This window comes from Diabrotica virgifera, chromosome 8 (assembly GCF_917563875.1).
Source record: "Diabrotica virgifera virgifera chromosome 8, PGI_DIABVI_V3a".
NCBI classification, from domain to species: Eukaryota; Metazoa; Arthropoda; class Insecta; order Coleoptera; family Chrysomelidae; genus Diabrotica; species Diabrotica virgifera.
The window spans coordinates 70,561,273-70,578,607 of record NC_065450.1 but is presented as its reverse complement, the minus strand read 5'-3'; the positions used below and the strand labels follow the sequence as shown (position 1 = coordinate 70,578,607).

Genomic DNA, 17,335 nt, shown 5'->3' with positions numbered 1-17,335 from the left:
CGTCTGAAACAAAAAACTAGTGGTATTTGTAGAGAATTTCAAGTACTTTAATTTCTGTTAACGGACTACATATTTACTAAAAGTTAATAGTTTTAGAGATTCAAGCAAAAAACCGGGAAAAAGCAGAAATTGTTCGCTTTTTTCGCGATTTTTTCAATGTTGTGTCACGAAATTTTGTCCGCAAACCTCATATTCGGACTCAGCACCCCAAAATACATATAAAATGAAAGAAAACAGAACTACCTCAAAACTTTCCTAGTCAAAAATACAATTTAACTGAATTAAATGTCCAGTTGATGAGTTGGGGCTTTCGATGAAGTGGCTGTATACGATTTGGGTGTATATGAAACGTATTTTGATGAGTTGGGATTCTCTACACCGTAGTACGCTTTCCTCGATCAATAGAACTTCGGCTGTCGGAGCTTTTCCTCGCGGACTTTTCGTATTTTCCGAATAACCCACATCAGATCCGACCAGCGACGCTGAGCGTCGTCGACGTCGTGTCCGTACGGGTGAATCCAGCAGCTCGCTCTGCTAGTTTTGTTGCGTACACTTGGACTTGGATGCACAACCTTGACCAGACTTTTTTCTAATGTGTTATGGATGATATACACCAGTGAATTTTTGGGGGACGACACGTTGTGTACCATCCAACGGGTTTTCTATCCGTTTATGCGGATGTAAATATCTAAAGTGAGAACAATTAGATATACATAGATGTTGTAGCTGCATCATCATTAGCTTTTGATAAAACTTATTTCTTAGTACAAACATCTTCACACATATTTTCTGTATTTACTACATCAGATACTTCCTCTACCATGCATTGCAAATATTTAAACACAAAAGAAAGATAAATGCATGTTTAAAATAGTCAAATGATAAATAAAAAATGTATTACATTTTACATATTATATTTACATCTAATGCCTATATAAATACATATTACAATTTATTTTAATACACATACGTCAACAATATTTTTCATTTGTTATTCTTCATACTCCACGCCTTCCTGGATCTTGTTTGTTTCCTTACCTGCCTGCTGGATAAACCAACCTACATCCTGTGTTTACTTTCTTTCTGGTTTTATTAGATTTTTATAGTGTTTACAATAATGTCGTTGATGATTTTATGAATTTTATGCACTGTTTCCTATCAATCATAATAGTAGAGGAACCGATATTTTTTTTATATAAGGTCGATCGCGAACGATTTGTTTATTGGATAAAAATTGTTGGATAATATGTAATTTAGTATGTTAACAAGCTGAAAATGCGAACATTATCATAACGAAAACTTTGTTTATTTACGTATTTTAATTCATAATATGGAAAATTCCTATTATAAAAAGTTGTTTAGAATTAAAAATTCTGTTTTAATGTGCAATTATATCATTCTAATTTAAATGTTGTGAACTATAAAGGTACTTTACTCTTGATCGAAATTCATATTTTTTATATACCTCGTATAAATTAATAAAATTTGATATAAATATGATGGTTGCATCATAAATCTTAGACCGTGAAGAGCTTTTTATAAAGAATAACTTTTCTTCGTCAAATTAAAAATAAAAGACTTATAAATGAAAATGTTGTTGGTATCCATAATTTGAGAAAAATCTTCAAATATTTTTTCCATTAGGATGGAATTGCACATATTAGACCATTTTTTTTATTCCAAACAACATTTCATATAGTCGGTTCGCTAAACTCAGACACAACTGGCTAGTGATTTTAGTCAGTAATTTTGCGAATTTGGCAAAGAAATTACTAAATAATTAGTAATTTTGGCAATTTTTGCAACATTGTCAAAAAACAAAAAACTTACCTACTAAAATCACTAGCCAGTTGTGTCTGAGTTTAGCGAACCGACTATAATAACAATTTTCATTTCATAACAAATGAAACAGTCCATTTATCAATAGGCACTCCCATTAGGGGAGACCGTATACTCGTATAAACCTTTTTAAGTTGTTAATGAATTATTGCTTTCAAAATATACTCAAATTGTTTTTTTGAACATCTTATTTATTTTATATAATAATTAAATTCACTATCAAATGTCATAGATATTTTATTAATACTTAATTAACCTGTGATTTGCTTAACAAATTTAGATTAAAAAACTAGCCCACTTACTAGCAACGATTTCAGCCGACGTTTAGTGTGTCGGCAGAAAATAAAAGGATTGTGACGTCACATTTTAGACTTTGAAGTCGATTATCTCGAAGACGGTTAGAGGTAGTATCGAAATGCCGTTTTCAGATTTGGATTTAGAAGCAACGCGGCAACGCACTAACGCACAGACTTTGCGAATTTATAAACGAAAAGTTTTAGTTGAAAATGATAAAAAGTGATCGGTGCCCGATCTACGTTTTTTTTTCTGATTATAGTAAATTAATAATAATTAAAAAATTACTTCTTTTCTAAATTTAAAAAAGTTTTTTCTGCCTGGGCAGATATTATTTTAGATTTTTTGGATCATTCTAAACAAAAAAGGTCTGTTTAATTTTTCTCTTAAGTTGATCGTTTTCGAGTTGTGAACAATTCAAAACTGAAAAAAGAACGAAAGGTGAAGCTAAAAGCGAGGCTTTTAAGGCTCAAAAAGATAAGTAAAAAATATAATTTTTGAAATTACGAAGTACCTAAATTCAAGTTCAAACCTTTAAAGAAAAAAATATCTACATTTTCTGGACAACGAGTTGCTGGAATTATTGGAAGCAGTAACGTTGAACATACGTCAGGAAATGTGGATACTACATCACGATGCTCCAGTTAATCTCAATTATTTAGTGGATTAAAATTCACTAGGATGTGGGAGAAGCTAGAAGGTGACCTTCACTATCTCCAGAGTTAAAAAGCTAGACTTTTTCTGGGGCTCTATAAAAGAAAGTGTATAAAACACGAACTACAACGAAACAAGATATTATGAAGGAGAGAATGAAAAGTAAATATATGAGAAAACAAAAATGTAATAACTACAATGTAATAGAAGTTGCTCTTTTAAAATCGCTTGTAATTATGTATTAACGTCGACTAAGGCCATTTTGACCATTTATTATAAACTCCACGATGTGATAAAGTCGTGGATCACAATACGAGAATTTTATTGTCACCATTGCATGTGGTTGTCTTTTTAAAGAAAAATCACATGCTATGATTTTTCTGGCGGATATTCTGAAGTTAAAGGTGATTTTATGTAATCGAATGAACTATCTTTCAATAAAGTCGTCCCAGGAACGCAACTCATAACTATTGTCAATAACATTTTAAAGTCTTCTACTTTAAAATGTAGGTATAATATATGTCTGAATTGTCAATATGAATGAGTCAGATAAACTTAAATTAGAAAAAAAATTTAATTGAGTACTTAGTAAAAACAAAATTTGTTTCATTTATTAATATTTTGTATTTTGATAAGGATTTCCGAAGTGGAAGTCCAAATGTCAAATAAATCTAATTTCAAACTTAAATTGTGGCTTATTCCCAAATAAAATAGTAAAGGGCCTAGCCGGGTAAGATGATGAAAAGTGCCCCCAAGTCGATTCGAATTCCATATAGGTCAACGTTTAGCATATATAGTGAAACTAACTTTCTGAAATTTTTAGCCCCCTAGGTGGTCATGTGACCCACCTAGAGCCTAATTAGGGTTTTTATGTTTTTATTTTTTATCTCAGCCGCATCGAGAACTAGCGAAAAACTTTAAATAAAAAACTTGTAGGCTTTAAAAAGTTCTGTACGAAATTTTTTTTTTTAATTTTTGGCGGGCAATTTAAATTTTAGAACGATTTTAAAATTTTAAATGAGTATAAAAAAATAACTAAGACATTCGTTTTCACGAAAAAAATATATAACGTGTATTTTTGCATAATATTTCACTCTGAATTTTTTCAAATTTTTAAAATTGGTGAAACGCACCGAAAATCGCATTTTTTCGGTTTTTTTTTTCGTGTTTTGATACAATTTTATACATATTTTTCAAAAAAGGTAACACCGTCACTAGAATAGGTAAAAAACTAAAAAATAATTGGGGTTTGCTCAATAAAAATTTATGTAATGAAATCCATTTTCAAGATACAGGGCGTTGAAGAAAACAAAATTTTACACATTTTTTACGATTTTGCCGAAACTACTGGTAACATTGTAATACAATTTGGCGAGTTTTAAGAGGTAGTTGTTGTGCATTTTTTGACATACAATTAAGAATTTTATATTTATCATTGGCGTGCATAGGGGTAATGGTCTAAACTTTTTAAAGAAAAAAGATAGTACGCCACTGACATATTTCAAATTAACAATCGTTTTTGAATTCCTCGTTCAATTTGTGACAAAAAATATATCTTCCTATTTTTTCATACGACGCGCCATTTTTATTCAAAAAATAAAACATCTTAACCCTTACAAAGTATTCGATTTTCTAGTATGTAGTTTCTACATCTACATAAACTCGTACATCCATTATAAAAAGTAATTCGAATACTTTGGAAGCGTTAAGATATTTTATTTTTTGCAGCAAAACGGCGCCTCGTATGAAAAAATGAGAAGATAGTTTTTTTATCGAAAATTGAACGAGGCATTCAAAAATGATTGTTAATTTGAAATATGTCAGTGGCGTACTATCTTTTTTTTTGAAAGTTCAGAACATTACCCCTAAGCGCGCCAATGATGAATATCAAATCCTTAATTGTATGTCAAAACATGCACAATAACTACCTCTTAAATCTCGCTAAGTTTTATTACAATGTTGCCAGTAGTTTCGGCAAAATCGTAAAAAATGTGTAAAATTTTGTTTTCTTCAACGCCTTGTATCTTGAAAATGGATGGCGTTACAAAAAATTTTTATTAGGCGAACCCCAATTATTTTTCAGTTTTTTACCTACTCCAGTAACGGTGTTACCTTTTTTGAAAAATATGTATAAAATTGTATCAAAAAACGAAAAAAAAACGGAAAAAATGCGGTTTTTTATTTTTAAAGGTGCGTTTCACCAATTTTAAAAATTTGAAAAAATTCAGGGTGAAACATTATGCAAAAATACAAGTTATATATTTTTGTCGTGAAAACTAATGTCTTAGTTATTTTTTTATACTCATTTAAAATTTTAAAATCGTTCTAAAATTGAAATTTCCCGCCAAAAATTTAAAAACAAAATTTTTTTCAGACAGAACTTTTTAAAGCTTACAACTTTTTTATTGAAAGTTTTTCGCTAGTTCTCGATGCGGCTCAGATAAAAAATAAAAACATAAAAACCCTAATTAGGCTCTAGGTGGGTCACATGACCACCTAGGGGGCTAAAAATTTCAGAAAGTTAGTTTCACTATATATACTAAACGCTGACCTATATGGAATTCGAATCGAGTTGGAGGCACTTTTCATCATCTTACCCGGCTAGGCCCTTTATAATATTTGCATCTTTTTGGGCTCCCAAAATCGATATTCTTAGTAGATACAATTTACAATTCAGATTGTTCGTCTGGTTTTAAAAAGTTCAGTGACATTTTCGCCTCTTACGACTAGTTTAATTAAAATTTAATATTTCTGCTTTTTTTAGCGATGTCCGTGACTTAATCTGTTAACGTTAAAATGTGTGTTGCAATAAGAATTTTCAACGGTTATTACATAAATACGATGTAATTGTTTTATAGTCGAGGTCATAAAAGTACTATTAAGATATTATTTAATACCGGTTTTTTTAATTATTTGATAATTTTAAAGCATCGCTGTGTGGGTTTATAAATCAAAATTATAAAATCTACAAGTGACGCTTTAGACCAGGCGCATCTGTAAAAATATTAGTACATTTGGACGTTGAGAGGTGACTCAAATTTTTTTGCAGAAATTGCTTGAAAATAACTCAAATAATAATATTTGAGTTATCCTCCCTCTCAAAAAGGTCCGGAACATTGTTTAAATAATCAAAATGTCAAAAAATGAAGGAAAAATTCGATCTTTTTCTTCGTTTTTTGATTATAACTTTAAGAATATTCATTTCCGAGAAAAGTTGTATTGACATAAAAGTTGTGTAATTAAATTTCCTACAATATAGAGTTGGTTGAAAATTTAAAAAATAGTCACCCTTGTTGCAAAATAGCAATAATTGGGAAAAAACTATTATACAAAAACAAGTATTCGCATTTTACGTTTTTCAACCATTTATGCTAAACTTAGGACCTTCAAATTTCACCCAGAAAAACTATATGATACAGTTAAACAATACTGTAAATTTCATTAAGATCGGTTCAATAGATTTTGCAAAATAAATTTTGCAATCCAGCTTTCGCAAAAAAAATTCATTTTTTCAAACTGTTACAGGACTGAACATAAAGCAGATAGCAAGTTGAAATTTTTTTTGCTTATAGAAGTGTAATGTACCTTTCATTTTCAATTTGCAAAACTAAAATCGATTAACCACCACGGCGTCAGGAATTTTTTTAAATAAACATTAATTATTGGTGTTGCGCGCAGGACACCGGATAGTTTGCTCTGATTGGGAATTCCAATGACCTTTGATAATTCTAGAGTGCTATCTATTAAGAGTATAAGTCAAAAATGAAAATTTTTTATTAGGACTTTTCAGTCTTTTTTACCACTGATGAAATAACTATTACAACTAAATATGAAAATGGTGACGAAATATGATTAATAAATTAGTAATTAACTATTTTACTTTGGTAATACGTTATTAATTATATAATTAAAAATATAGAAGAATCCCGAAAAACCTTTTTTATGACTTATACTCTTAGTACATAGCACGTTAGAATTATTGATACATTTTAATTTTTATTACATTTCGATATAAATAAATAAATTTGTTTATTGCAAAATAAAAATACACACTCTATCCTTTGAAATAACACTTTTTTAGCAAACACTTTCTTTGTTCATATATTTTAACTTGAGAATAAAAGTTTATTATTTTTAAACATATACAATTGTTTAAACAATATTTCACAAACAATAATAAAATTAGTTTGATTTTTGTGGAATTAAAATATTAAAATACAACAAAATATAGAGTAAGAAAATAATATATTAGATGAAGATTGGAAGAGATTTTGGTGGAAATCAACTTCATGTGAATCGAACACCGCTGTCCTGCGCGTAGCACTAAATTAATGTTTATTTAAAAAAATTCCTGACGCCGTGAAATCGATTTTAATTTTGCAAATTGCAAATGAAAGGTACTGTACACTTCTATACGCAAAAAAAATTTCAACTTGCTATCTGCTTTATTTTCAGTCCTGTAACATTTTGAAAAAATGAATTGTTTTTGCGAAAGTGTAGCATAAATGGTTGAAAAACGTAAAATGGGAATACTTGTTTTTGTACGGTTTTTTTCGCAATTATTGCTATTTTGCAACAAGGGTGACTATTTTTTCAACTTTTAACTAATTCTATATTGTAGGAAATTTAATTACGCAACTTTTATGTCAGTACATCTTTTCTGGGAAATGAATACTTTTAAAGTTATAATCAAAAAACGAAGAAAAAAATCGAATTTTTCCTTCATTTTTTGACATTTTAATTATTTAAACAATGTTCCGGACCTTTTTGAGAGGGAGGATAACTCAAATATTATTATTTAAGTTATTTTCAAGCAATTTCTGCAAAAAAATTTGAGTCACCTCGCAACGTCCATCTCAAAACAGATGGGCCCTGGACTACTTGTTTGATATTAAATCAAGACTGGGATAATCCAGAAACGTTTTACCATGGCCGGCGATAACGGGCCTGCAAGGGATGCACTGCAGTATGGAGTCCCTGTTTGGGGGGTGCCAAAATGAGCTTTTTTTCTGCTGGTTTTATACAATATAAAAATAGAAAAATTATTTTTTTAAATATGTTCTTATTATTGTCCATTCGAGCGTTGGCAATTAACATGGCTATTCTAACTTTTTTTTACGTCAGACCTGAATAGTTCGGCAGATGACAATTCGAACCATTGCACAGTGGTTCCAAATGCTGAAAACGTGGTCATATGAGGCGAAAAAAAGTCCATATCTAGGGATTTTCATATTTACAGTTGTTTTCTCATACTATCGTAGAGTCGTAATACGCAGGTATAAGGATCAGACTGCATGTATTCTGGTTCATAGATCAGGAATAAGTGAGCCATATCCGAAATTATTTTTACTTGCAGAGAAAGTGAAAAAGAACGCGTCTATTGAAAACGCTCTAAAACGTTTTGTGGTTTATCAATTCTATCGCTGTAAAGCAGATTCTTCTTTTTTAAGTATGTAGTAGTGTAAGATGTAAGGTTACTTAAGATTTAGTAACAATAAATGCCTTAAATTTGTTAATGCATAAATAGTGAAAACATACTTGAAATATTCAAAATTTTGTAAAGATACTTTCAAAAAGTACAAAATTCTGCATAATTCTGCGACTAATTTTTATTAATCTTAAAGTATATAGTAAGAAGATACAAAATCAGTTTGGTTTAGCTGCCTATAACTGCCTATGCGTTGCTGGTAGTTGTTTGAATATAAAAGTGGGAAATTACGCATATTACATGATTCTGGCGATTGTTGAGTATGTATGGGCGGTTGTACATAAGTAATAGGTTCTGAATATTGTACTTCATAAAGAAAATGTATTGGTAACCAGCAATTTCAAAAGTACCTTATAATATAAAATTTTAAACAAATATCCGTTTAAAATAAAATTTTCGAATTTCTTTCGGCCATATTGGCTCCACCATTTTGTTAAAAAAAAAGTAATTTAAGATTTGTAATCAGCGACCTTAAACTATCAAATTTGACAAAAAAAAAATTGCGTTTTGATCGATAATTTCAATTTTTATCAGCCATGTTGGATCCGCCATTTTGTTTTTCAAAAAGAATAATGTCAGATTCGTAATCAGCGATGCAAAAACCCTTAAAAACGAAAGTAATTACGAATTGTATAAACAATATACGCTTTTAAAGGTTCATGACCACGTTTTCGGCATTTGGAACCACTGTGCATGCCGCAAGTTTTGGAGCAACGAGTGTCTCCTCCCCCTGGACCCGTTCTGCTGTCTATTTTCCCTTGGATAATTAGCGAAAGTACTGTATATTTATTGTGCCTCATAACATGACCCAATTATTCCAACTTTTTTTCTTTATGGTACATTCCGTGTCAAATCACTCAGGCAAAAACTTTTGGATCTCCGATTTTTCTGAAACTTGATGTATAGCTTCTGCGGGACGTAAAAATAAGGTATTTAAGGTCAAAAAGTCTTCTTCTTTTTTTTTTTTTCTCTAAATGTTATTTTATACGATTTTACAGTAATTTGGTGTTTATTTAAACAAATTTGCCTTTTCTATCTTAAAGTATCAATGAAAAAATAATGTTTTAATAGAAGGGACTCAAAAAAGTCATTATATGGCCGTATAACAAGTTATTTTGATTCAAAACAAGTTTTTAATCAAATTTCATAGTGTAGAAAACGTTAAATTACTATTTTTCTTTACATTTTCTTCCATTCCCAAAATACATCATAATCGATATGGCTGAAAATTTGCCCACAGATAGCCAAAACATAGGACTTTAAGTGGTTAGAAGGATTTGAATTATATTACAATACCAAAAAAGTTACATGCAATAATATCAGACTCAAAAGTATATTATTCCAGTCGGAATAGCATTTCACCTTGCATGCAAATCTGCCCAAAATTTTATTTTTCTAATCTTTAGGGAGGTCAATAGTAGCCTAAATTTAAAATTGCGAATGAAGTCCTCCGTTACGTCAGCCGCCATCTTGATTTTAAAGGAGAACCGTTTTTGCTCAATATCTCCGCAATTTTTAACTTTTCGACAAAAATGGTAGGAACTGAAATTGTTCCAAATAAATCGTATTTACAATTATTACAATTTTCTTTAACAATTTTTGTCGGTAGGTCGATATTTAGGTCGTGAGGCCGAGTTAATTGTACTTACAGTAGACGCCTATATTTTTGACTATGGTATTGCATGTAACTTTTTTGGTATTGTAATATAATTCAAATTATAATTCTAAGCAAAAGCTGATCTATGATTTTTTTTAAACTCAATACTTTTTGAGTTATTCCTGGTTGAAAGTTACCCATTTTCATTGAAAAATGACACCTTTTCGGACGGTTTTTTGCGAATACCTTAAAAACTATGCATCTAACTAAAAAAGCTATATAGAAAGTTTTTGTAGCTTATAAAAAACAAAGAGATTTGTACCTTCATAAATCTTCTAGTTATAATACAAAAAGAGATATGGTAGGTGAAAAGAGTTTGCTTTTTCTGTGCATGCTCAAATTGGTGTATTCAACTTGAAATAACAGAGAAACGGTCGATTTTTGGTGTGAAATGGACAATATTAAATGTCGATTACATTCAAACTAAGCGAGATATGCTGCGAAAATAATTGATGACTAATTTATTTTAGGAAAAAATAAGAAGTATATTTAACCCCTCATCCACCAGAATTTAAATGCCACATTTACCTTCTATCATACCTTTAATTATAGTGTTATTTCTAGGTTCAAAAAGTTGGACGGGTTTAAAATTAATGGTATTTGAAAAAAATAAGATCAAATTATAGAGCGCATTTTAAAATTTTCTTAAAAATCTTCCTTTTTCTCCATGTAACTCAAAAATGATAAGAGATACGAAAAAATATGCAGTACAAAAATGTAGGGCTTCTTTGGATAAAAATTTTGTTTTAATTTTTCATTAATTTATCTATTTAAACTTTCAAGTTACATGGAGAAAATGGAAGATTTTTAAGAAAATTTAAAAATGCGCTGTATAGGTTGATCCTTTTTTTAAACCATTCATTTTCAACCCGGCCAACTTTTTGAACATAAAAATAACACTATAATAAAACGTATTGTAGAAGGAAAATGATGCATTTAATTTCTGATGGATGAGGGGTTAAATAAACTTTTAAATTTTTCTTAAAGTACATTAGTCATCAATTTTCTTTGCAGCATATCTCGCTTCGTTTGAACGTAATCGACATTTTATATTGCTCATTTTAAAGGTCTTTTCAAGCACTACTATTTATCTGTTATTTCAAGTTGAATACAGCGACTTGAGCATGCACCAAAAACAGAAACTCTTTGCACCTACCATATCTCTTTTTGTATTATAACTAGAAGATTTGAGAAGGAACATATCTCTTTGTTTTTTTATAAGCTACAAAAATGTTTAATATAGTTTTTTTTATTTAGATGCATAGTTTTTAAGGTATTCGCAAAAAACTGTTCCAAAAAGTGTTATGTTTCAATGAAAATGGCCAATTTTCAACCACGTATAACTCAAAAAGTATTGAGTTTTCAAAAAAAATTATAGAATAGTTTTTGCTTAGAATTAGATTCTCTAGCTACTTCCGTTATTATTTTGACCAAAAAATGTTCCACCCCCGAGAAGGTGTGGGAACCACTCCCAAGATAAAAGCACACATCGGCATACGGTAGACTTTGAATTAGGCGATAAGAAGAGACTCTTCCCAAAATTTCATTAAAATCCATGGAGTAGAATAGAATTCGGAGGTAATATCCTGTTCTTGCTTTCATTGACTGGCGTAATAATGACATTTTTGAGTCACTTCTATTAAACTATCATGTTTTCCATCGATACTTTACGATAGAAAATGCAAATTTGTTTAAATAAATACCAAATCACTGTAAAATCGCTTGAAATAACATTTTGAGAAAAAGAAGAAGAAGACAATTATAGTTATTCCTACCTTTCTCTCCTTACCTATTCGGCGTAGTACCTCCTCGTTTGCCACGTGCTCGGTCCAGGATACACGTAATATACGTGGGTAGGCCAACATTTCGACGGCCTCTACTTTCTTCATTAATGTTGCGGTCATTGTCCACGCCTCTATTCCATATAACAAAACCGGAAATACATAATACTTGAGAAGTCACATTTTTGGAGGTAGGGTGAGGCTGTTAGAGGTAAAAATTTGCCTCATGCTAGTGAACGACGCTGTTGCTTTTTTCTAGTATTATACACATTCTCCTTCGCTTGACCCCATCTTGAATTAACTGTTATTCCTAAGTATGTAAGTGTACGAATCCACGTGTTTGTCAGTTGTCTTGGTCGTTATTGGGTTTTGCTTACTAATATCCATTAGGCTTTTGTGATGTTCAGTTTGATCCCGTATTGTGCACTTGTTCTATAATATCTTACCTATCAGGCAACTCAGCTCCTCCATGCTACTCGTGAGAATCACAGTGTTGTCAGCATACCTTATGTAATTAATTATTTCTCCATTTATCTTTATGCCCTTTGTGCTTTTCTCTGGCACTGGCTTAAATACTTCTTTCTAGTATATGTTAAAGAGAATAGGAGACAAAATTACAGACTACAGATTACAGATACAGTTGTCCTACTAGACAACTTTAAACAAACTTCTTTGTAATGTTGAGATTGATTTCTTTAATAGTTGCTGGTTAGGATTATGAGAACTTACAAACGACATTCATATTAATTTCACCTTCATCTAAACTAAACTACTAGTCATATAGCATTGTCTAACAGGAAGTACTAAGTACCGTTTTTAGAGATGGACTATTTAATTTATAACCTTTACGTTGAAATCCACAGTCACAAAAAAAAATATGATAATAATTTTATAACCTCCAGCATGGTATAACAACAGTAAATTACAGTCTAAAGACTAAGTAATCTTAATCCAATACAAATTTCTAATGTTTAACAGTTGTTTAATGATAAAATTATTCATGGACTTTGGCAAAATCACTTACTTTTTACTTTGCCATTGACGCGTTTTTTTATTTTAATAGTTTCTATCAAAAAGTAATATACCTACACATAATAAAATCGTAAGCATGGTTGCCAATACATAAAATATTCCAAAATTATTATAAGGTGAAGTGGGGTAAGATCGTAACGGGGCAAGTTCGTAATTGCTTTAAAAATATCATAAGATATAAGATACATTCAATAGGGAACTTGCATAAAATTTTAAATTCGAAAAAAATGTTATAAATCACAACAGAACATAATTTAAAACATGTATCAAATATTAAAGAGTTTTGTTTGGCTTTCGTTTGGCCCCTAAAGATGATTAAAAATTCAAATTAAAACAGGTGGCCCAAAACGCGTCGTGGCGTCATTCGTTTAAATTATGTTTATATTCTTCCAAAAAAGTAAACAGAATTTAAAATTAGACATTATAAACGTCAGTAAAAAATACAGTTATGTAACCTCACAAGTGTTTTTGATCGTTTGAACTATTTTAAATGTCATTTAATAGTGTCAGTGTCAAAACGAATGCCAAACCTAATAGGGAACTTGCATATTTTTTATTGCATAATAATATTCAGTTTCCTTTAAAAATAAGATTTCCAAAATTTCACGCCTTAAAACCTCATAACAGAAGTACAAATTTAAAATCTATATATATTTTTTTTGTTTTCTGGCCTTGGTTTAGAGAACCTTTAGTCAATTTAAAATAGTTCAAACGATCAAAAACACTTGTGACATAACTGTATTTTCTACTGACGTTTATAATGTCTAATTTTAAATTCTGTTTACTTTTTTGGAAGAATGTAAACATAATTTAAACGAATGACGTCACGACGCGTTTTGGGCCACCTGTTTTAATTTGAATTTTTAATCATCTTTAGGGGCCAAACGAAAGCCAAACAAAACTTTTTAATCTTTGATAAATGTTTTAAATTATGTTCTGTTGTGATTTATAACATTTTTTTCGAATTTAAAATTTTATGCAAGTTCCCTATTGTACAAGTTAAGGAGCAGAAATCTTTCCTGGATTAGTATGAACTGATTGACATAGATGTCTCTTACTCAGAAGTAATTCTTCCATTGTTTTGTCATTTATAAAATTTGAGTACGTGTGCGGTGCGCAGTACATATCTAACCTAGAGCTGTCTAACAAAGTATTTTACAGCAAATTTTGCATCTTGTGCATTTATTTTTGGTTAGATATTAAGAACATTGCTTAAAGTTTACGTTAAATAAATAAATTCTTTAAATTATTTAAAATTTACTGGAAAAAGCACTCTAGTCTTGCCCCGCAAATATTAGTGCACAGGGCAAGTTCGTAGCATGTGGCGGGGTAAGATCGGAGTTGTGCTTTTTTCAGTCAATTTTAAACATTTTTTGTACATTTTATGGTTTTTTTGCTCAAATTATATATTTATAACATTTTTTAAATACAAAATGGATAAAAATTATATTAGAAAAACGAACCGAAGAGCGTAATCAGCAGAAACAGTTGAAGAAGCATTGATAGAAATGGGGGCAGTCGCATAAATGCCATGCGAAAAACCATTCTTTATATCTAAATGTATAACTTTTAAACTAAACAACTTATTTTAATCTGACAAAAAGCAATTTATAAATAACGGATTAGTAATTCCGATTTTGTTCCATAACATAAAAAGATAGCTTTTAATGAGTTTTAAAGAGCTGTTACTGTCTTTTCTAATTATTTATAAAAGTTGTAATTTCCAATGTAAATTGGTGTTTTCGGCAATGCAAATTATAGAGTATTAATGTTACTCCACGTTGATCCCAAGAAAATGTTAAATATTTGAAATATAATTTACAAAAAAATATTAAAGTCAAACTTAACAAAAACCAGTCCGAACTTGCCCCACTCCACCTTATCTCATTACTTTCCTAAACATCTGCAATACATAATCTTAAATTGTATATCGTATAATCTATTTAAAAATCAGAGAGATATTTTCAAAAGCTTGACTTCACCTAAACAGTTAAAAAATCTTACTATACGCCAGTCAATGAGAGCAAAAATAGGAAATAGCAAACTTAAAACCACGAATAACTCAAGTATTGATTTTTCAAAAAAAATTATACAACAGTTTTGCTCTCTAGCCGCTTCTGTGGTTATTTTAACCAAAATATTTTCCACCCCCTAGAAGGGTGGGAACCACCCCCAAGAAATAAGCGACACAGGGTATAGGGTAGACTTGGTTTCTGGAGCTAATCCCTACTTACTGTGAAAATATCAAGTAAATTGATGCAGTAGGATGGAATTCGTAGCCAAATACCCTCACTAAGGGCCGGTTGTTCGAACGCTAATCAAGAAGTTGATTATAATTAAGTCCCCTTAACAACCATCAAATAACAACACCCCTTTTTCGTACGTCAATCTGTTGATTGTAATCAATTATGTTAATTATCATTATGATAATTAACATAATTGATTTATTAATTAATTATTTATTAATATAACAATTATTAACATAATTGATTAATAAATCTCATAATTGCAATCAATTATGCTTTCAGCAACCCAAACAAAGTTGACATTGACAGTTGGTGACAGTAATTAAATATTTGATAATGATCAGTTGATTCCATTTTTGATTAGCATTCGAACAACCGGCCCTAAGATTATTCCTTTCTAGATCGACGTTTTTCGCTTGCTTACACACTTATCCAAGAAATTAACGCACCATCTTGAAAATGGGTCATTTTTGATATCTCAAATTTTAAACATGTTGTCCGATTTAAGTGATATTTTTAATATGTTATAGCCTTATTCTTTAACAATATCGCTGTAATAATATTGTTGCTAGACAGGTAAATTGTCATTGTATATCAGGTGTACAAATCAAACTGTTTTTTTTTTCAAGTTCGTAACACCCTGTGGAATATTCTAACATTTATAAAATACTGAAATTAAAACCCGAGTATAGCCTCAAGTTTTCTTAACATTCTTTTTTTTATTCATTCGCTTATGTTGATTTTTAAATAAGTACAACTGTAAGGGATAATTCTGCATGGAAAAATAATGACAGTTTGCTTTATAAATGTATGTCCGCAAATGCTTCGTTTTCGAGATCTGAGTTGTTGAAATTTTTCTTACAAACTGACGATTTATTTATTGCTGTGAAACCTTTTGAGATATTACAAATGAAATTTGGTAGGGTTTAAGAGGTAGTTTTTGCGCATTTTTGACATATAATTAAGAATTTTCTATTCGTCATTGGCACAGCATACGGGTAACGATCTGAATTTTTTTAAAGAAAAAATGCTACGCTACTAAGGTATTTCAAGTAAAAAATCATTTTTGAATTACTGGTTTAATTTATGTATTTAAATTAGACGAATACATATGACGCGCCGTTTGTATGCACAAGACTTCTTGGTTGTTTACAAAATAAACTTATACCCGTTCTTATAGACATTTTTTGAAAGTTAAAATGATCCTAATTTGTCAACTAAAAACATAAAATATGGTTTTAGCAAGACGGTGTACCTCCTCACTTTGCACATCCTGTTTGTGAATTTTTAAGCATATATTTTCCTAGGAAATATATTGGTAGACGAGAAACAATAGAGTCATCTGTAAGGTCTCTAGATCTTATACCACTTCTTTTTCCTATGAGGTTACTTAAAACCAAAAGTTTACATCGAGCGACCACAAAGCGATCATCTGAGTTCGTACAGTTGCCCGAAAAACTAGAAGCAAAAGTTTGTGAAGACTATAGGACCATAAGCCTAATGAGCCATCTGCCGAAGCTGTTTTTAAAAGTCATCCACAAAAGAATTTACCGAAAATGCGAAGAACAAATTTCGCCCAATCAATTTGGATTTGTGAACTCCGTTGGTACGAGAGAGGCTTTATTTAGCGTGCAGGTGTTGTTTCAGAAATGTAGAGATGTCAGCTGTGATGTTTTTGCATGCCTAATTGACTACAATAAGGCTTTCGATAGAATCAGGCATGAACAAATGATGGAAGTGCTGACGAGGACAGGGATTGACGGAAGAGACCTGAAAATAATAGCTAACCTGTATTGGAATCAATCAGCAGTGCTCCGAATAGATGGAGAATATACAGATCAGGTCAAAATCTTAAGGGGAGTGAAACAGAGATGCATAATTTCACAGCTGATATTCAATCTGTACTCAGAGCACATTTTTGAAGATGCTCTAAAAGATATTGATTAAGACATCTCAATAAATGGAGTTTAGTAACCTGCGAGAAAATGCATTTTTTTTAACGTATACCGATTTTGAACTTGAAATTTTGCTATATTTGGCAATTTTCACTCGTAATATCGATAGTTTTTATTATAATAATATGTTATGAGTATTTTAAAGATATGAAAATTGGTGTGGAGAAAGAGGACAAAACTTAAAAGGTGATCATTTGAAAATTATGATCCTATTGTTTATATCTTTGCCGTAAATGCCGGTAAACTTTGACCGGTTGTATCTCAGGAACCACTAATCACAATTAAACGTTTTTTCTTTTAAAAGAAGCGTCCTGCCGCCTTTTTTCAATACCTACCGTTTTCGCGACTTAATTTAATTGAATATTTCCCGAGATATTCTAATGGTTTAT

The 17,335-nt window shown here is 30.5% G+C and overlaps 1 protein-coding gene across 8 annotated transcripts in view; it reads left to right on the top strand.

Annotated features, from left to right (window-relative positions):
• Positions 1–17,335, top strand: part of LOC114340913 (protein retinal degeneration B) — a 181,227-nt gene that overhangs the window by 47,959 nt on the left and 115,933 nt on the right. The window contains exon 1 of one of the 8 annotated variants that reach the window (XM_050658305.1): positions 482–693. The exons of the other annotated variants lie outside the window; for them this stretch is intronic. The gene's annotated coding sequence lies outside the window, so the exon portion shown is untranslated. Of the gene's footprint in view, positions 1–481; positions 694–17,335 lie in introns of those variants that run through there. 8 annotated transcript variants of the gene reach the window in all.